At 45.4% G+C, this 20,896-nt stretch overlaps 1 protein-coding gene and 1 long non-coding RNA gene across 8 annotated transcripts in view; one reads left to right on the forward strand and one right to left on the reverse strand.

Annotated features, from left to right (window-relative positions):
- Positions 1 to 20,896, forward strand: part of NTRK3 (neurotrophic receptor tyrosine kinase 3) — a 455,727-nt gene that overhangs the window by 282,873 nt on the left and 151,958 nt on the right. The gene's annotated exons all lie outside the window — the stretch shown is intronic.
- LOC140895048 (uncharacterized) overlaps positions 3,163 to 20,896 on the reverse strand; it is a 58,106-nt gene continuing 40,372 nt past the window's right edge. The window contains exons 3-4 of the long non-coding RNA XR_012154052.1: positions 11,234 to 11,351; positions 3,163 to 3,600 (exon numbers count right to left, since the gene is read on the reverse strand). This is a non-coding gene — a long non-coding RNA (uncharacterized lncRNA). The remainder of the gene's footprint in view (positions 3,601 to 11,233; positions 11,352 to 20,896) is intronic.

Raw genomic sequence — 20,896 nt, forward strand, 5'->3', positions numbered from 1 at the left:
GGGATGGGGGACGGGGAGAAACTCCTCCCTCACCATTGCCACAGCAGTGGTCTCTCTTTTTTTCTCTCTCTCCTCTGGTTTCCTCCACTGTCCCTCATCCTTCCCTTTCACTTCTTCCCTCCCCCACCCCAGTAGTATTAATCTCCTGCCTTTGGCCCGTGCCTGTACCGTGTTGTACATCTGAACACGCTGTAGCAACACGGCTGCTGGGACACCTGTGGTATTTAACGATCAGGCCTGCGCGCCTCTCGTTAGGGGGCCCCCTTGTCAGCTCTCTGCCACCTGGTCTGTCTCGCGGTATAGCACTGTTTATTTAACAGAGAGATTAAGCATGACATGATGACTCCCAGCGGAGGAGCCAGGGAAACTGTTGCCATCTATAAATTGGAATCTTTTTATTTATTTATTTGTTAATTGTCATCAAGGACTTGTGAGCTGTTTTTTGGAAATGGTGGTGACAGTTAACCCTTTTTTGCCCACGTGGCATGAAGAGAAGCCGGTCTGGGTGTGGCTGTGGGAGGGAGGGAAGGGAGAAGCAGGAGAGAGGACGCACTGACCGTGGTGCTCAGTTCTGTGACACTGTTCTTTTTCTAATAGGGCGGAAGGTTTTCTGGGAGCAGTCTCCTCCTGTTTAATTTCCCCAGGTCCTTCCCTTCCATCAAAGAGCCCTGCCTTGTGCCAGCATGCCTGGGCTGAGGAAAATCAGGCTTCCCTATTGGGTCCCAGCCTCTCATCAGGCTATCTTAGTGCAATAATCGGAAGATGCAGGATAAGAAAGGAGCTTGCATAAGTTCTCTTGAGCTACCGCAGTGACATGGTGCGTCAGTCCCTGAGCCCAAACAGCTGCCTTCAGCTCAGGTTTGTCTTAAGCTGGTGGGGACGTGGTGCTGAAAATGGAACCCACTCTTTGATATTGGGCTGCTAGTGTCTATGCCTAATTTCAAGTGGGTGATTATATTCTATAGTCTACCTCCGCAAAGTCCACCTGCATTGTCACTTAGATGAGCTATTCTTCACTCCCTGCCTTAAATGGATGTGCAGTGTTTTGGGGGCACTGTTAAATGGCTGTTGTGCGCCGCCCTAGAAGTGGGTACATTTCTATGCTGAGCAAAGTGATAGCTGTATGAATACCATCTGGAATGTGCTTTGGGACCAAAAGATGAATATCCCATGAGGAGGTACTTATGCTAGAGTGTTTTCTATACAATTAACTCAAGGATTTCTGTTGCCCTCACAGGTGCTCCAGTAACATATACATTGATTTCTTTTTAAAATATATAATTAATTTGGGTATAATAGCAAGTGTGGAATTGTTTATTAAGCTATGTTTTTTCATCAAGGAGAAAAGAAATTAAAAATAGAGAGAAAACATAACTTAAGGCAGCAAAGCCCTGGGAACAATTTATGGTCTCCTTAATTAATCTCTCTCCTTGTTATTTATTGCACTTTGTAAAGAGAGAGAATTCACATGCCTGTTGGAATGGCAGAATGATGGTGCAACAAGTCTGAGCAGCTGGTAAGGGCATAGCCCTAGCGTGGCAAGGATGCAGAAGGGGTATATTATATTGGCAGCTCACTAGACTGGACATTTTAAAGTGTAATAATGGATGTTAGAGGGAGGGAGTGTGACATGAAGTGTGCCTGTTTCTCATTCTGGTGCTGTACCTGGTGCCCCTCCAAAATTACATTAGGGCCAGATTTTCAAAAAAGAGAAAAGTGGGCAATTGTACACTTAATTTGCTCGGGCAAAGGCTCTGTTCATGCACATTGTGTAGTTGTATGCAGAACCTCTACCCTTAAAATCACTCCCACACTGAAGAAAATCCTCTCTAGTAGTACACTGGAAACTAGACTTGGGGGAGACGTATTTGTTCATCTGGTCTCTTCCCCTGTCAGTGCAGGACTCTTTCTGATTGGATGATCTTTACTGCCTTGTCTCCTCAGCAGTGGAGATGCCATCTCTTCCCAGGGGAGACTATTCCACAGTCTAATGGCACTCTTTGTTAGAAGGAGAGCCTACATTTAACTTTGTTCGGCATCATTCCATCACTCCCAGTTACACCCCTTTGAGCCATCCTCAACAATTCCTCTCTCCTCTTCATCCTTGTAGATGATTCTTTCTCTCTCCCTTAATCATCATTAAGGGGGAGCAATCCATATTTGGTTTTTTAACTCCCCTCTTAAGTCAGTCCCTCCAGCCTCTTCATCATTTTTGTTGCTCTTCTCTGAATTTCCTCAAATGTGTTGACGCTTTCCTGGCTTTTTGCCCAGAACTGTTTGCAATATTCCAGGTGTGGTCTCATCCGAGCTCTAGGGAGATGGACTAACTCTGCTCTGTGTTGCAATGTTGCTGCATATGTAGGCCGGAATTTCTGGTGAGGTTTTTTTCTTTTCCCCCCGTCATATTGCATTATAGTCTGATAAGCCTTTTAATGCCCATCGTCACCACAAGCCTTTTTTGGCATTAACTACCTTCCAGGTTTCTGCCGTCCACTAAATTGTTTGATGTGATTTTCTCCAAAATGTATTGGCTTGCATTTTTTCTATGTTTGGGCCTTGTTTTGTTTCCTTCCGTGTTTTCTAAGCCGTCTAGGTGCTTTTTGTATGACTTCCTGATCCTCAGTGACCTCCTGATTTTATTATCGTTGGAGCATAGAAATGAACAGACTGGATCTGAAATAGTCCAGTATCCTTCTCCGGTTAGTGGCCAGTATCAGATGCTTCAGAGAAAGGTAATGGTTCCCCTAAACATACAAGTATCAGCTTTATAGTTAATGTGGTGTCTAATAATTAATAATTTCCAAATAATTACTAATGATGTTAAATAAAACCAGACTTAACACCAATCCTGCTGCAGACAGCTTCCCCCAACTCTAAACTTCGCTATTTTATTGCCCTTTGTTTAAACTCCATCACCTTGTTTTGAATTCATATGCATACTTCGGTTTTTTTAATGCGAGTGGTGTGTTTTTGTGGACTACCTAGAAGAGCACTGGCAGATAAGAGCTATATAAATAAAATGTATTATTATTATTTATGCTGCTTTATGCCAGTGCTCATAACCAAGCCAATTTGAAATAATTTTTCAAGTAAGATTTTGTGAAGCACCATATCAAATGTTTTACTAAGTCCAGATATATTGCAGCTACTGCATTCCCTTCATCTGCTCTTTTGTAATTCAATCAACAACAAAAAAGAGGTGATCAGATTAGTCTGGCATGATTTGTGATTTATACATCCCCAGCTTATTTGCTCTTGGTTCCATTATCCTGTAGGCACTTAAAGAATTTTGTCTCTTAACATTTATTTAATTGTTTTGCTAGTGACTGAAGTAAAATGTATTAATTTATTTTATTCATCAAATATGAACATGCAACAGTTAACAATATATATAAGGATATATATATAAATATATATGAGATGTATATAAATGTCTGTGAAGAATTATAGTATTTGTCTTACTGATATGATTCTGGACAGAAGTATATATATATTAGTCCATAGCCTGGAAGTACACTCAACAGCATGGAAGGCAGGAAATGCATCTGATATATCAAGGTAGCATACACCTGCTGGCTGCTCCATTTATGTCCAGTTGATCTGGAGAACCAACAGAGAAAACATGAATGAATTTCCTAGAAGGACTTCTCATCTGCTTTGACCATTATTTCTTATGGGATTTTGGGAATGTGAATTCTTTTCTGTCTTGTTCAGTCTAAACTCCTCCTTCACTAAAAGTGGCACTCAAATAGCCTATATAGAGAGATACAAACATAAAAATAGTGTCTCCCTGTTCACTCTGACTTCATTTCTGAAACATCAAAGAAATTCTCTTCCACTCCACTGCTGTTATATAGCTGGATTTTAGATTTCCATCCCTTTATTACAATGTCATTTAACTCTTAATAACGAAACACATGGTCCTTACTTGTCATGTTCTTTTCTACCAACATTTTCTATGCTACTGACCTATTCAGTAATGTGATTTCTGATATAGGAGTATTTCCCCACTTGGAGAGTTGGGATAATGCTTCCTGGGGCTGTGCTCTATTATCTAATAATATATTGGAGTTAATGGAACATCAGGACATGCCTAATAAGTAGGCTTGGCAGAATACAATTTTTATTTTTTGTTATAATTTTGATTAGTAATATTGATTTTTATTTTTAAATTTCCCCCCTGATTTTTATCCATTTTAATGGTTTGACAGTTGCACAAAATCATGGATGGTGGTTTCCAGATAATACCTGATGACAATGGACGTTGAGATTCAAAAAGTTAAATCTTTATAACTGTTAAAACACAAATTGTCAACATCATATATCTAAATATACAACATAAATAGCAATAAAATAAAATAAAATAAAAGTTTTCAAGCAGCAATTTCCTTACTTTGCTTAATTGTACATTTTGATTTTTATCAATGGAAATTTTTTTCTCGGTTTGTATGTGTAAGGTGAAATCGATGTTTATTGACATTTACTGATAAAAATCTAATCCTTCTGAACCTACTAATAAGCTTTAATGAGCTTGGTAGCAAGGTGGATGTGTTCTGTGCTGGAGTACCAGGTGCAGAATTTGAAAGGATAATTTAGGCACTTCTCTTTATATATATGTGGCTAGAGGCATTGATTACGCTCTACAGAGCTTTACATCCTCTAGGTCCCACTGATTTATGTCACAGTACAGAAGTTAGGATCTGCTGGGTTCTTATCACAGTTGACTCAGGGCCTGCACTTCTTAAGCTCAGCAGAAGGCACTCTCAGTTGAGACTCTCCCGTCTTGAACATAGTTCCTACAGGGCTCTGACAGAGCCTTAGTTTGGAGAGCTGCAGGATGCCATTCCAGTACAAATTGTGTAGCAAGGCTTTTCATGAATCTTCCTAATCAGGAATGGGGTTTGGGCTTTTTGTTGTTAAACAGCAGGTTTTGGTAAGCCTTGTAGAATGGTGTTTTTATTGAAGGAAGACACTTTGGGACCTATACATTTCTGAATAATAATAAAAATAAGTGGAAAGGCCAAAAACTATATTTGTTACCTACTACAGAGTGGCCCTCAAAAGGGGTGACATTCTTTCCTCATCAGACATTTAGTTCAAAACTCAACCTTGACTGTTCAGCTGATCTGTGTGCAAGCTAAACATATCAGCACCCACTGAAATCAGCCATTGGAAGTCAATTTGGATCCATGTAAGAAAATGATTACCACTGGCACTGATCCCTAAAGCCAAACTCACCTGGATTTTCAAAAACGTGGTCTGAAATTAGCGCCCCTAGGGATAGATTTTGGTCCCATTAAAGTCAATAGCAAAACTCCCGTTGGCTTCCATGGGACAAGGATTTTATCCTTAAAAGATTTTCCAAACTCTCCAGGGAACAATAAAGATTTCAGAACCCCCCTCTCTCCCCAACACACACATGCACTGGAAGCAATTCAGGATCGCAAATCAGTCAGACATTGTAAACCCACTGACAAATCCATCTAAACTTTAGAACAAAACAATTGGAATTGGCTTCTCCTCCACTTAATGCTTCTGAATCTTGAGTTCAAGATTCTAGGATTTTCTGGCAAGAGTGGATGATGAAGATGGATCTGTGCGTAAGGTTTTATGAATTCAGACAAAATGCTGGATGGCTCTGAGGACAGATATGGGAGGGGTAAGATTTAAGACACACATGCAGGAGGTCTCATGCTGCCTCTACTAGAACATCCTTGGAATTTCTAAATATTGTAAATGACACTTTTCTAACTCAAAAAGTGTCACATCCAACACGGGGGAATTCTATATTAGACCTCATCTTGTCAGATAAAGAGGAACTGATAACAGAACTGAAAAGTAATGGTAATTTAGGTACAAGCGATTATGACTTGATCACATTTTTAATGTGCAATCAGAATAAAGTCCAGACTATACACACACACATATACTTGGTGCTTTATAAGGGCCAACTTCATAAAGAGGAAAACAATTATCAGCTAAATCATCTGGGAGGAAGAATTTAATCAGAAAATATGTGAATGATAACTAGGAATTGTTTAAGAATACTTTAGTAGACCCCAAAAAGCCACAGTCCTACAATTGAGGAAGAAGGCTGTATCAGTTAAAAACTGACCTGGTTTAGAGGGGAAGCTATATATTTTTTAAAACAAGGGGTGGGGAAAATAATATAGCAAATAGAAGAAAGGAAAAGTTGATATTAATGAATATAAATCAGAAACTAGGAATTGTAGAAAATTGATAAGGAAAGGAAAGGAACACAAGGGAATATCTATGGAAAGCAGAGAAGAGGACAATAAGGAGGATTTTTAAAATTATAATAGGAACAAAAAGAATCCTAACAATGGTACTGGTCCATTACTAGATGAAAATGGTAGATTTATCAATGATAATGCAGAAAAGGCAAAAGTGTTCAATTAATATTTCTGTTATGTATTTGGAGGGGAAAATAGATGACATAATCATATCATATGATAACATTCTTCCATTGCTCCAATATCTTCAGAGGATGTTAAACAGCAGCTACTGAAGTTAGACATTTTGAAATCAGCAGGTCTAGATAACTTGAACCCAAAAGTTTTAAAAGAGCTAGCTCCGGAGCTCGCTGGACCATAAATGTTGATATTCAATAAATTTTGGAACACTGGGGAAGTTCCAGAACACTGGAAGAAGGCTAATGACATGCCAACATTTAAAAAGGGTAAACAGGATCATCTATGTAATTATAGGCCTGTCAGTCATCAATCCTGATAATAGGCAAGATAATGAAGTGGGTGATACAGGACTTGATTAATAAAGAATTAAAAGAGGGCAATATTATTAATGCCAATTAACATGGGTTTATGGAAAATACATTCTGTCAAGCTAACTTGATATCTTTTTTGATGAGATTATAAATTTGGTTGATAAAGATAATAGTGTTGATGTAATATACCTAGACTTCTGTAAGGTGTTTGACTGGGTACCTTATGATATTTTGATTTAAAAACTAGAATGATATAAAATTAACATGGCGCACATTAAATGAATTAAGAGCTGGCTAACTGATAGATCTCAAAGAGTAATTGTAAACAGAGGATCGTCATTGAATGGGTGGATTTCTAGTGGAGTCCTGCAGGAGTTGGTTCTTGGCCCTACACTATTTAACTTCTTTATTAATTACCTGAAAAAAACCCGTAAAATTGTCATTGATAAAGTTTTCAGATGACCCGAAAATTGGGCGAGTGTTAAACAATATGGAGGACAGGACCCTGATACAGCGTGATTTGGGTTGCTTGGTAAAGTGGGTGCAAGTAAACTAAGTGTTTTAATATGGTTAAATGTAAGTGTATGCATCTAGGAACAAAGAATGCAAGCCATAATTACATGATGGGGGACTCTACTGTGGGGAGCCAGTGTCCTGGAAAAAGATTTGGGGGTCATGGTGGATAATCAGCTGAACATGAGCTAAAAGTGTGATGGTGTGGCCAAACAGGCTAATGTGATCCTTGCATGCATAAACAGGAGAATCTTGAGCAGAAGTAGAGAGGTTATTTTATCTTTGTATTTGGCACTGGTGTGACCACTGCTGAAATACCGTGTCCAGTTCTGGTGTCCGCAATTCAAGAAGGATGTTGATATTTTGGGGAGGTTTCAGAGAGGAGCTCTGAGAGTAATTAAAGGATTAGATTACATGCCTTACAGTGATAGACTCAAGGAGGTCAGTCTATTTAGTGTAACAAAGAGAAGGTTAAGAGGGGACCTGATTGCAGTGTATAGGTGCCTACATAGGGAACAAATAACAATGGGCTCTTCAGTCTAGCAGAGAAATATAACATGATCCAGTGGCTGGAAGTTGAAGCTAAGACTGGAAATAAGCTGCAAATTTTTAATGGCCAAAGTAATTACCACTGGAGCAGTTTACTGAGGGTCATGTTGGATTCTCCATTGCTGACACTTTTTGAATCAAGATTGGATGTTTCTCTAAAATATCTGCTCTAGGAATTATTTTGGGGAAGTTCTCTGACCTGTGCTATACAGGAGGACAGACTAGATGATCACAATAGTCCCTTCTGGCCTTGGAATCTATGAAAAAGGCAGAGGCAGTATAGTAGTGAAGTTGCTTGAGAGACATCTTGAGGCTGCATGCTGCCCCTTAACGATGCCCCTAGGGAAGGGGAACGTCTATGAAGAATTAGTTCCAATCTACATGTCTGAATAGTGTGTGTGGGTTGGGGGGGGGCAATCCCAGGGGAATAAAAGCAGAAAGATGTTTTATGAAGTTATTAGCAGCTGGTGGTAAGTGCCTATTTATCTGCATCGAGCTGCAGAGCCTGGGAGCGGCTGGAGTGAGATTTGCTGTCGTATTGGTTCTTTAAGGATAAATAATCTTGGCTGGAATTTGCACTAATGATTTCCTAAGCGTGGTGCTGCTGGAGTTTCCAGACAAAAAATGTTTCTTTGTTTTTCAAGGGTATAAATGGGGATGGGTAGGAGGCGGGAGAAAGGTTCATTTCCCATCTTGTTCTCATTGGGAGCTTGGCAAAAGATCCTTGTGTTTTATTTCTTTTTGTTTTTTTCAAACCCCTCCCAAGATTACCTTCCTTCCAGCAAGGAGTGTGACCACTGGACATGGTCCTGCTGAAGTGTGATAAAGGCCGTTCCTTCAGTCAGCTGGGGAAGGTTCTCTCAAACCCTCTGAGAGCTGCCTCTGCTGGCTTTCCTGTTTCCGTTGTCCAGGTTGGTGGAAGTGGGCACGTTGCTGGGACGGATGCTGCCTACTCGGAGGAGTTTGGAATGGGGTCCAACAGAAGGTTTCCCATTTGCATTATTGGGGAAGTATATGGCTGCACATACAACTATTTTGCTCAGGCAGGCAGCGAAACCAAAGCAGATGCACAAAGCCATCTAGCCAGGGTCTGACGATTGTCCTGTGCATGTATCAATGGGATGCAGTTGCCAGCAAAGTATATTTCCATCTCCAGATGGAACCAGATGGCAATCTCCAGTTGCTAACCTTCCTAAAGGAACTCTCACTGATCTGTTTAGGCATTTATTCCCTGTTCAGCAGGATATTATCTGAGCACCTTACAGAAATACCAGCATTGGCAGTAGTTTAATCAGTGTTGTAGGTCTGTTTTTGGCTCTTTCCTCTTCCCTTGCATGTGAGGGTAAATGGGAAAAAAATGTAAATGTTGTATTACCACTATCTGTTGTTGTTCTAGTGAGAAAGGTGAGTCTTGTATTTAGTCCTAAAAGCAATGCCATGTTAACCTTTATGTAAGAAGGTCCCAAAGCTCAGGCTCCCACAGGTTTCATCCTTGTAGTAGCTAGTGCCTGAGGAGCCCAGCTGTCATGGGAGGTCATGGTCCCTAAGGTAGTCTGGGTTTATTGCATTGCTCATTGCTTGGAAAGCAGGACCAGAACCTTGACTTTTGACTTGTTGTTCAAGAGGAAGCCAAATGTCTGGAGTATGAAAGTTATATGCTCATATCGCTCTCTGTTGGATAGCAGGCGAGCTACTATATTTTGAATCAGATGAATCTCTTCAGGTCTAGCATTGTTATGTCCTGATATAGCACAACTGCAATAACTGAGCCTGGAGGTCACAGACACAGTGGATCTGATAGTGCAAACCAGTCAAGTAATCAAATACGTTACCGGAAAGAAAGAAAGAAAAAAAACCAACCTCATCAAGTATGTTAGGGCATAATCTCTAGTCACAGACACAAGAAAATGTTCCTGGTGTGTACTGGCTGCTAGAAGGTGAAGATTTGCGTTCTCCATGTGTTCTGTTCTGGAGGTTTGTTCCCTTTCCTGCAGCACTGGAGAATGCATAGAATGTCTGTGGTCTGAGAAGGCATCTTTGCTCACCCCACTGTACTGCTGGAAATGTGCAGCTGTCTTTGATCCTTCTAGCCATCATACTGTCATAAAACTCATGGATGATATTTGTTAACTTCTGAGTATCCTGAGGATCTTTCTGAAGATTTTTGGTGGTGGTGACTGGCCTCAGGGCTGTGTTGAGAGGCATTTTGTGTGCTCCCTCGCTGTACTCTCCATCGGAGAAAATGCTGAAGTAGTCTAGCTGAACAGTAATCATGATGATTCCCTGTGTTTTAGGGGAGGCAGTGTTACCTAGTGACTAGAGCACTGGACTGGGACTCAGGAGACCTGGGTTCCAGTCTCAGCCACTAGACCATAGGCAAATCACTTCTCCTCCCTGTGCTGCAGTTTCCCCCATCTGTAAAATGGGGATGATACTGACCATTATGAAGTGCGTAGAGATCTGTGGATGAAAAACAGAATCTGAGAGGTATTATTATTATCAAGACACCTACAGATGGGAGTCACCAAGCAGGATATGGGATCACAGCCTATAACTACCTTCCAGGCAACAATAGGAAGGAAGGATGGAAGGTTGGTAGTTGGCAAAGTTTCAGAAGGCAGTTGGACCATGCGGTGGCGTGCCGTCCAGTGAAGGAAGGATTCTGAAGGTCATGAAGAGAAAGTTCTGAAGGCTAGGTGCAGTTGGGCAGTGGAGTAGGCTTCCCAAGTGGTTGATGGAGACACCATCCCTATGGTGATGGAGGCACTGTTTCGAGAAGACCAGTGCTCAGCACCCAGCCTCTCACACTGTGACACTGGTGGCCAGATTTTCACAAGAGCACAGCACCCGAGGTACCTCCAACATGCTTTTTGAAAATCTGGCTGATAATGGGCCCTTTGTGAAGAGAAGCCCTGTAGGATGTAATGGAAACTTGTCAGGGTGACTCAGCGGATATTTTCCAGCTTGTTTGTCTGGCTTTATGAAAACTATTTGGGCAGAATGAACATTTTAGTGAAATTCTTCGTGTTACAGCTCTTGTATTCCGAGGGGCATTGTCCTCTTGAATGGATGACACTAGATTCATTCCATCACTCTCAACTTGATCATGGCACTACCCAGACCTTTGTAAAGTGTGCAGTACTTACAGCCCCTTTTACTTCTGCTCTAGCAGTGTCCAGCCACTCTGCTGATGTCCCCTGCTTCACCTCCCATTTGCATTATGCAGTCAGCCAGGCTTTCCCTTTAATAACCTTGTTGCTTGCCTTGAGAATTAGTTAATACTCTTTAGCATAAACATTGAACTGCATGCCCAATGCCTGGGAAGCCTGCCTGGATATATTGTTCCCAGCATGTCGGCTGTTGGAGCTGCGGGTATGTATATATTTTAGCCTTGACAAGTGGAGTATGTAAAGATTTTCCACTTACCTCTCTGCGTGGTCTGGTTGGTTCCAGAGCGTGTGTTAGTTCTGGCAGCTTTCGCTGCACCCTGCGTCGATCATCATGTTGGCGGATGTGAGTATTTCATGCAGGAAAAGCTCTTTTCCTGGAGAAGGAATGAATTAAGAAGAACGGTTATTGCCACTTGAGAAAAGCAGTCCCAGGCCGGGCAACAAGATGCATGGGTTGCGTTCAAATTAAGAGAACAAACATCAATACGGAAATGGAAGGGGAATGGAGACCAGGGAACTGAATTCTGTTACTTCTGAGCCAGGACAACCTTTGAAGCTGTCTGTTGCTCTGTGGCGATTTTGGAACAAATACATCTGATAGCACAGGGGTGGGCAAACGACGGCCTGCAGGCCGGATCCGGCCCCTCAGGGCTTTGGATCCGGCCTGCGGGATTGTCATCCCTGTGGCACCGCACCGCTCCGGGAAGCGGCCACACCACATCTCTGCAGCCCCCAGGGGTGGGGTGGCAGAGAGCTCTGCACGCTGCTCTTGCCTGTGGGTACCTCCCCCAAAGCTCCCATTGGCGAGGAATGGGTTACTGCGTCCAGTGGGAGCTTCGTGGGAGGTACCCACAGGCAAGGGAAACACGCTGTCCTGGCCCCGGAGCCGCTCTAGGTAAGCGGTGCCGGGCCAGAGCCTGAGCCCCTCCTGCACCCCACACTCCAACTCCCTGCCCTGAACCCCCTGCCGCATCCTGCACCCCTCCTGCACCCCAACTCCTTGCCCTTAGCCACCTCCTGCACCCCGCACCCCTCCTGCACCCCAACCTCCTGCCCTGAGCCCCCTGCCACATCTCACACCCCTCCTGCACCCTCACCCCCTCCCTTGACCCCCCCATACACCCCGCACCCCTCCTCTGCCCCAACCCCTTGCCCTGAGCCCCTTCCTGCACACCGCACCCCCTCCCACACCCCGCATCCTGCCCCCCCATCCCAACCCCCTGCCCTGGCCCTGCAAGCAATTTCCTCACCCAGATGTGGCGCTCGGGCCAAAAAGTTTGCCCACCCCAGTGATAGCAGTACATGAGAGGGTGTGAGTTCCTCTGTACATATGTATACCCATGTGTGCGTACATGCGTTCCTTCTTGCAAGTTATCTGGCGTGCATGTCAATATGTTTATAATCACGTTGAACCCAATAATCAGGTATAGCCTGTCAAATGGCACTGAAAGGTCTTCCTGCCCCAGCTCACACCCTCTGCCAGCATAACATACTAACTCTGTTCAACCTCCGCTTTGAAAACTGCTGAGAAAACAAACGTGCCCAAAACGTCAACACACTCAGAGTGAAATCCTGGCCCCCGTGAAGTCAATGGAAGTTTTGCTGTTGATCTCAGTGGAACTAGGATTTCGTTCTCACGCTCTCCTGGAGCAAGGAGAGAATCAAACTCCAGACTGGAGACCCCGCACTGACAGCGCCCTGCTCTCTGAGGCATTAATCAAGAGGGTATAAGCAGCAGTGCCTGTTTTGATCTCAGCTGTCAGGGTACCACATAGAGAGAACATCTATCACTGCGCTACCCAGGCCTCTGACTATGAAGAGAGAGCTTCATAGATGAGAACTAGCATTCTGAATATTTAGCTGTACTGAAGATGCTGTGGTGAGGGGCGGACTATAAATTATTGAATTTTATATAATAAGCACATATATACCATGGAACCCACTTAGAAAGAGCGTGGGCCTAGCAGAAGTCTGTTTACAGGGCACTCAGAGGACGTTCTATGGGGCAAATAGTGTGTCCAATACAAAAGCAACCACGTGGCGCTCCTCCTCCGAGGTAGGGAACCCAGAAAGCCAGATGGGAGTTGGTAGCTCCCTCAGGGCCCTGTGCCGCGGCATTAGTTTTTCTTAAAGGGCCACCTTCCAGTACCCTATATCAGGATGGGAATGTGTACATATCAAAACAGATGGGAATGTGTACATATCCCTGCAGCCCCTGGAGGTGGGGGTGGGGGCGGGGCGGCAGAGAGCTCCGCACGCTGCTCTTGCCTGTGGGTACCTCCCCCAAAGCTCCCATTGGCCAGGAACGGGTTACCGTGACCAATGAGAGCTTTGGGGGAGGTACCCACAGGCGAGGGAAACACACGGAGCCCTCTTCACCCCTATCCCCACCCCCAGGGGCCGCGCAGGGACGTGGTGCTGGCCGCTTCCCGGAGCGGCGCGGCGTGGGGCCAGGGCAGGCAGGCAGGGAGGCTGCCCTGGCCCCGGTGCGCGCCACTGCCACCCCGGAGCCGCTCTGGGTAAGCGGTGCTGGGCCGGAGCCTGAACCCCTCCTGCACCCCGCACCCCAACTCCCTGCCCTGAGCCCCCTGCCGCATCCCGCACCCTTCCTGCACCCCAACCCCCTGCCCTGAGCCCCCTCCTGCACCCCGCACCCCTCCTGCACTCCAGCTCCCTGCCCTGCTGCATCCTGTACCCCTCCTGCACCCCAACCCCCTGATCTGAGCCCCCTGCCACACCCTGCACCCCTCCTGCACCCCAACTCACTGCCCGAACCCCCTCATACACCCCGCATCCCTCTTGCACCTCAATCCCCTGACCTGAGCCCCCTCCTGCACTCCACACCCCTCCTGCACCCTAACCCCCTTCCATGAGCCCCTCATATACCACTTTGCTCCAACCCCTTGGCCTGAGCCCTTTCCTGCACACTGCACCACCTCCCGTACCCCAACCCCCTGCCCTGGCCCTGCAAGCAATTTCCCCACCCAGATGTGGCCCTCGGGCCAAAAAGTTTGCCCACCCCTGTGCTAACACCTGGTTGGACCACTCCGCTGAGTCCACTGATCTAATGCTTTCTCATGTGCAGGTATCAGCATGGAGGAAACAGGGCTGTGGGGGCCTTTCCCGCTTATCTTGCTCAGGAATCTCTCTTTCCCGCTGACCATGGCATCTGGCTCTCAGGGCCTCCTGCACCATCTGCAGTGTTGGTCTGAGGGGAGCTGATTAGCAGCATAGTCAGCCAAAGTCCTGCAGGAGATAGAACTCACTCGCTTTCAAAAGTAGTTTTTTCTTCCAACCAAAGCAGTCTGCCTTTGCCAGCATGTGATACAAGGGAGCGGTGCACGTTCTGCTCTTGTATCCTTTCCCTTGTTAATTCATCCCAGCCTCACTTTGAAATAATGCGAGAAGACAAACCAGGGAAGATGATTTCAGAGTAAGCCCATTCATTCCATGACTGAGCAGACCGTCGGGAAGCAGAGTGGGTTGTTGTGAAGTGAATCTGTTTCCCTTGAGGCTGCTCTGTCTCCTCGGAGTTCAACCTTGTTATGTTTTGGCCTGCGCGTGTCCAGCTATTTCTTTCTATAACATCCTTCCTTTGATAATGAACTCCGGCCAGACTTGAACATACTCTCCCTTTTGACTCCCTCAACGCTCCCCTTTGACCTTCACAACAGCCTGTGTGCTCTCAGCCTCTGCCAGAGCATCCAATGTTCTGTCTTTCTCCTGAAACATGGGTCTTTTCCTCTTGATTTTTGTAAAGGGGTTGAGGGAATGTGTCCATCCGTGGTGGTTAATGAAGGAGCATTCTGGCCGTGCTTCCTCCACATTTCCATGCCAACAAATCATTGCAGTACAAGCTTCTCTCATACACTATCACCTGCCAATGACTTTACTCCTGAACTGGTGGCACCACCCACTTTGGGGGGGGGCGGGGGGCGGGGGGCACGGTGTCAAAGGTAGCTCAGTCTCTATATAGGCAAGGGGGCCCATATTTTCTTAAAGGGAGAATGGGACAGTGCACAGGGCCGGCCCCAGGTCCCCCTCCCTACCCCTGCATGCAGGGCTGGCCCTCCCTCCGGTCACTTGCCTGAGGCCTCCCCCTCCTTCTCCTCCCCTCCCCGTGAACGGGGCTGGCTCAAGGCCCCCCGGCCACCCATTGCGTGCAGGGCTGGCCCAAGGAGGTCCCGCACCCTCTGCTTCGTTCATGGGGCGGGGCCGAGCGCTTCTTGCCTCCCACCCAGGCGGGGCCAGTCCAAAGTCCCTCTCTCCCTCCTGTGTGCAGAACTGACCTGAGCCCCCCTGCTGGCCCGAGCTGCTCTCCCCAACCCTCCCTCCTGCGCAGGGCTGGCATTGCTGCTCACCTCCTCCCCACATGTTCCTCTGTTCCCTGCAAGAGTTCACACCCCACTTTTTGGCAATACTGGGCATTTGTCCAGTTTAATCTTGCCAACTGATGATCAGGATGGCAAGAGCAAACGGGACGAAGGGCCAGATTTACCAAAAAAGTCGGGATGGCCAGGACATGGCTCAAAAAAGGGACTGTCCCAGCCAAAATGGGACATATGGTCACCCTAATGTAGGCTCAAGCTTTTGGGGGCTCTCCTGAGCACTGGGTGGTACTTACACAGCTAAAACCTCTACAAAAATGTCCCCTTTGATGTCTGTGAGGAGGCCGAGGGCTTGCAGCAGCACCGCTCTAGTGCTTAGTGAAGATGCTGCCTATGCCAACGGGAGAGCTTCGCCCACTGGCATAGTTATTCCACCTTCCCTAGAAGTGGCAGCGATGTTGTCAGGAGAAGCCCTCCTGTCAACGTAGCACTGTCTACACTGGGAGTTTGGTTGGTATAGCTGCATCACCATTAGTTTGTAGTATAGACCAGGGCTTAGTATGTCTTCTGTTGGTTTGGGTTTTTTTCAACAATCAACCATGGTGGCTGTTTGCACTTTCTGATACCAGGGTAGGATACTTTGATTACTGCAGCTACCATTCTGTGAATCAGGTCAACTCCATTTTGGGCTGTCATCTGATAAAAGACATAAGAGCCAATGAACATCTTTAGAAATTAGTCTAGGGGAGGTTATTTGGGGAGAGGGTTTCTGGTGTCCTATGCAGAAGGAGCTTTCATGCATGAATTTCTTTCACATAGTTGAATAACCCCTCACGGTTTTAACTAGACATTGAATTCGCAGCATCTCCTCAGAGAGGCTTGTAGGCAGCTTTTGGGAATGAATCTTTAATTTTGGTCTATAAAACACAATAGAAGCCTCTCCTAGACATGAGAGCAATTAAAATGTCCACTGAGTGAATAAACACAGTCTAATAATAACGGTACCGTTAATGAGACTTCAGATGTTTTAGCAAACTGGCCTAGGTCTAGCAAGTTTGGAGATGCATTATCTGAATAAAGTTGCTGCTGCTGTGAATTGCAGAGATGTTTCCTAAATGCCGTGGGCTTTAACTGAAGCTTCACTATCCCACTACCACCACTGTGGGTGGTGTGTATCCCATCCCAAGGGAAATATACTTTAGGCAAAACATAGCATGGAAGGAACGAGAGCAATTTTGCAAAACAGTTCACTTGATTCCCTCTTGGAAGGAATTCAGAGAAGATCAACAAAAATAATTAAGGTTCTGCAGGGATTAAATTGTACAAAAAAGCTAAGTATGTATACCTTGGCTAGACAACGGCTAAGCGGATGTGATAACCAGCAGTGCATATTTAAAAGATGTAAACAGTGAGGAAGGAGAGGGATTTCTTAGGGTAAGGGGCTAGAACTGGAAATTGCAAGATAAAATTAAGCGCAAGAATATGTAGCTTCACTATCCCGAAACTTTTCCTAATCATAGAAATGTAGGGCTGGAAGGGACCTTGAGAGGTCATCTCGCCCAGCCCGCTGCACCGAGGCAGGACCGAGTATACCTAGATCATCCCTGACAGGCATTTGTCCGACCTGTTCTTAAATACCCCCAGTGATGGGGACTCCGCAACCTATCCCATGTTTAACTATCCTTATATTTACAAAGCTTGCCCTAATATCTAACCCCAATTTCCCTTGCTGCAGGTGAGCTGTATGAGAGAGTGGTATAGTTTCCAAGGTGAATGCCTTATTACTTGAGTAATTTAAAGCTCGTCTGAGCTAATTATGCTCGTTAGCTGGAAGGTCATGGCTGAGGAGCACTGGCAACACTGTATGAAGGTGGCAGAGTGGGGCAGCAGGAGGGGTAGAAATCAGGGATGAGCTGCATGAGCAGAGATTAGTAATCAGTGGATTGCAGGACTAGATTGTGGTGTATTAGCACTGTAGGGTTGTGCTTGGGAAGTTTGTGCAGCCCCTTCCTGACCTGTGCCTAGCTCTAACCAGAGCTATAAGATGCTCACATGCAGAAGCACCAAATTCACCCCCAAATCATAGTGGGAAAGGTGGAACTGTAACCCCATGCTGTGTAGTCACTGTGCTTTACCACTGGAAAGCAGTGGGAGGAAGAACAAGATACTGACTGTTTCCCCCACTCAAATGTCTCCTTCTATCCCTGTGACTGCCATATTTTGTACTCATGGGTGAAATTGCTAAGTGGAAGGTGTGTGAGGGAGGACTGGCTGAAGTCTCTCAGCCTTGGCTGATTAATTAACTCTTCAGATTAATTTCCTTTCTGATTACCGCTTGACTAATTCCTCCTAAATTCGTGAGACCTCCTCACTACTTAATCCTCTTTGTAAGACTTCAGAGTGAAACGCTTGAAGTAAACATTAGCAAAAAAGGAAGACATTATGAAACACAACAATGCTCCCGCTCTCCCGTTGGGACACCCCCTCCCGTCCCACCCCCACAGCAGCACTTTCCCTTTGCTTCACCATGGGGGCTGTGTGAGGCAGACTCTCTCAAGGGTTCTTCAGAACTCGCCTCTTTTCCTCATGTCTAAACCTGCTTTGTGTGTTGTTTCTCTAGTGTGTCTGTAACAAATTGCATAATTTCACTTGTTCAGCCTGATAATTAGTGACAATATCCCAGTAATTTGCAAAGGGGCAGGAGGAGGGAGACTCGTGGAAGCTCTGCTCAAAAACATTAGAGGAATCTTTTCTCACAGCTTCATTAAAGAGAATGTCCATACCTATCAAATAGCTTTTGAGTGCAAGAGACTGACAGTGCTCCTGGGCTTTGCCAGGCATAGGTATCACACAAACATCTCCACACACCTCTGCAAAGGCACCCCAGTCGTAATCTGCAGTCCCTCCAGTTATTCCAGCCCTGCCTCCTCCAGCTTTTGAATGCATCTCAGTCCCGATCTGCAGTCCTCCTTCACCCCTCTGCCCCATTATTCTAGTCCTGCCCGCCTCCCACAGCTTTTAAATACACTTCAATCCTCATCTGCATCCACACGGTTATTCCACTCCTGGGACTCTCCTTCACAGCCATGTCACTGTATCTCAGTCCTGATTCGGGTGAGACAATATTATTGGGACCGTTTTGTCTTATAAACGCAAGTATACCCCCTCTTTTTCCTCCCCCCCCCAAAAAGTGTCCCAGTTTTTCACACTGGTCACCATACTCCTGATTATAATTAATTAATTAATTTGTTTATTACTGTTCCAGCCAGATTTGGGGCGCTCTCGTATTAGGCTTTGTACAAACACATATGAAGACCTGGATGATCCCTGGAAGAGTTTACAATTTACAATGTGACCCATGAAATTTGAGGGAGAGGTATATAATCAAATATATAATTGATGGTCAAATGGGATTAGTCTATGTTGCATCCGGGTAGATGCAAATGCCTAAAACACCCCATGTGTCCATCACTGATTGCTGGGATGTCATAAGAAATCAGCCAGAGAAGAGTTTTGAAGGAGCAGAGCGTAGTGGCCCTGCTGATCAGTTCAGGGAAGATGTTCCATATGTAAGGGGCAGGAGGGAAGAAAGCCTGGAGATATGTATTTGAGAAGCTCACAAACAGGGTAACGAGGTTGGGTAATGGTTGTTGGTAGATAGGAGAAGGTGGCGATCATGGTGGTAGGGGTGGTACAGTGAGAGAACAGAGTGGACAAATAGGGGTGGGTAGAATTGTGAAGCGCCAATAAGGTGAGGGCAAGAAGTTTGAATTTGATATAGTGAGATGAGATCCAGGATAAAGGTGACATGGCCAAAGTGATGGGCAATAATGGGGCCTGCTACAGAGCAGGTCCAAGTAAAATGGATATGCTATGAAAATCTGAGGACTCGCATATGCTATGGACCTGATCTACAGCATCCCCAATTACACAAGTCTAGTACTCTCCAGAGGAAGGTGCCGTGACACTTGTAATCTGCCCTGGAAGCCCTCGCCCTGTCCCAGTTCTGACCACTCAACAGCCCTACTAATGCACCCTCCTCCTTTTTTGTAGAGCACCCTCTGCTATTCCAACCCTGGGCTCTCCCAAACAGTTCTGTCAATGCACCGCCATCCTGACCTTCGGCACCTCCTGCTATTCCGGGAGATAGTCTCTGCAGAACAGATGACTGCTTGTTCCACTAAGAGCACTATGTTTTTATTCCTGGGCATACATTCCCAGAGTCTCTGGATGCTTTAATGAAATATTAGTAAAAACATAACTTACACTGAAAAAGGAAACCTGCCCAAATCAATCCCAGAGCGGGAACAAAACTTTCCCCATCTTCCTCCAGCATCCCACCCTCCTAACATGCAATAAATGGACACGACACCCACTGGAAACATAACATTCAAAGAGAAACAACAAATTCTGGTGCAGTGCTTTGACCAATGCTTTGTGGATAGCAACAAGGTTCTACTAGGAATCCGGCTAGACCTAGCCAACTCCTTTCACTTGTGACCTCAGCTCGTGAAAGGCTAGTACAGCGGCACTTGGAGTGAGCCATTCCTTTTTCTTCATTTGTGTTCTGTGTGCAGTACTTAAATGTCGCCTAGACTAATTAATCTCGGCTGAGTTTGAGCTGCCAAGTGGAAAAAAATAAGAAAGAGGGTTTGTGGATCGAGAAAAAAGTAAAAAAAGTGATTGCTCTCTGACGGCGAAAACCGCTATTGGAGGCTTTTGGAGCAGACGCTGTTTTTGGATTCCAGGCTTTGCTGTGGTAGCCTTGTGCAGCCCGGCCCTGAGTACCACTGCACTCTCCTTGTCTAGCTGCTCTGATTATGATATTTAAATCGGTCTTTAGATCTGCTGCTTTGCTTTGTCCCTGCTGGAGCCAAATTACTCTGGCTGATAAAGGAGATTGAACCATATGCAGAGAATATGCCGTGCTCATATACATGGTATTAGACACAACACTGAAAGATTACCGAAGGTACAGTGCAGATACTGCAGCCAGGGAGCTCTGGCTGCAAAGCACACAGGCAGAAGCTTCTGTTTTTCACTGGCGCCACCACCCTTGACAAATAATTTTTGTTTGTGCCAACTTTATTCTAGCTGGTGTATGACAAATTGTAACTGCACTCTGCCAGCTTAAAGAGGCCTACCTAATTTCAGGCAGCTAGGAATTGGTTTACCAGAACAGACCAATGTTCTCTTTAGTTCCGTATCCTGGCTCCTGCCTCACTGGATCACATTAATAGTCCATTTAGTCTATGCACCTAATTGAGCAATGATGTTCCTTGTAGTGGGTGGGGCAGGGTTCTTCCATCAGTTTAAGTCATCAAGTGTGAGGACTGGTAGACTGCATAATTTTATCCTGGCAAGTGTAAATGCAGTTGCTAGCCAGAGACGTAGTAGTCTGTAGTTATTAGAGCAGGTGCTTGGGAGTTGGGAGTCCAGGGTTCTCTTCACAGCTCAGCAACTGACCTTGGACAAGTCACTTAATCCCTCTGTGCCTCACGTTCCACATCTGCAGAACTCTGTCTACCCACCTTGCAAAGCACTTCGATCTCCTTGAACAGGAGGTGCTGGAAAAGCACAAATTGTTATTT

Source organism: Lepidochelys kempii, chromosome 10 (genome assembly GCF_965140265.1).
Source record: "Lepidochelys kempii isolate rLepKem1 chromosome 10, rLepKem1.hap2, whole genome shotgun sequence".
Lineage (NCBI taxonomy): Eukaryota > Metazoa > Chordata > Testudines > Cheloniidae > Lepidochelys > Lepidochelys kempii.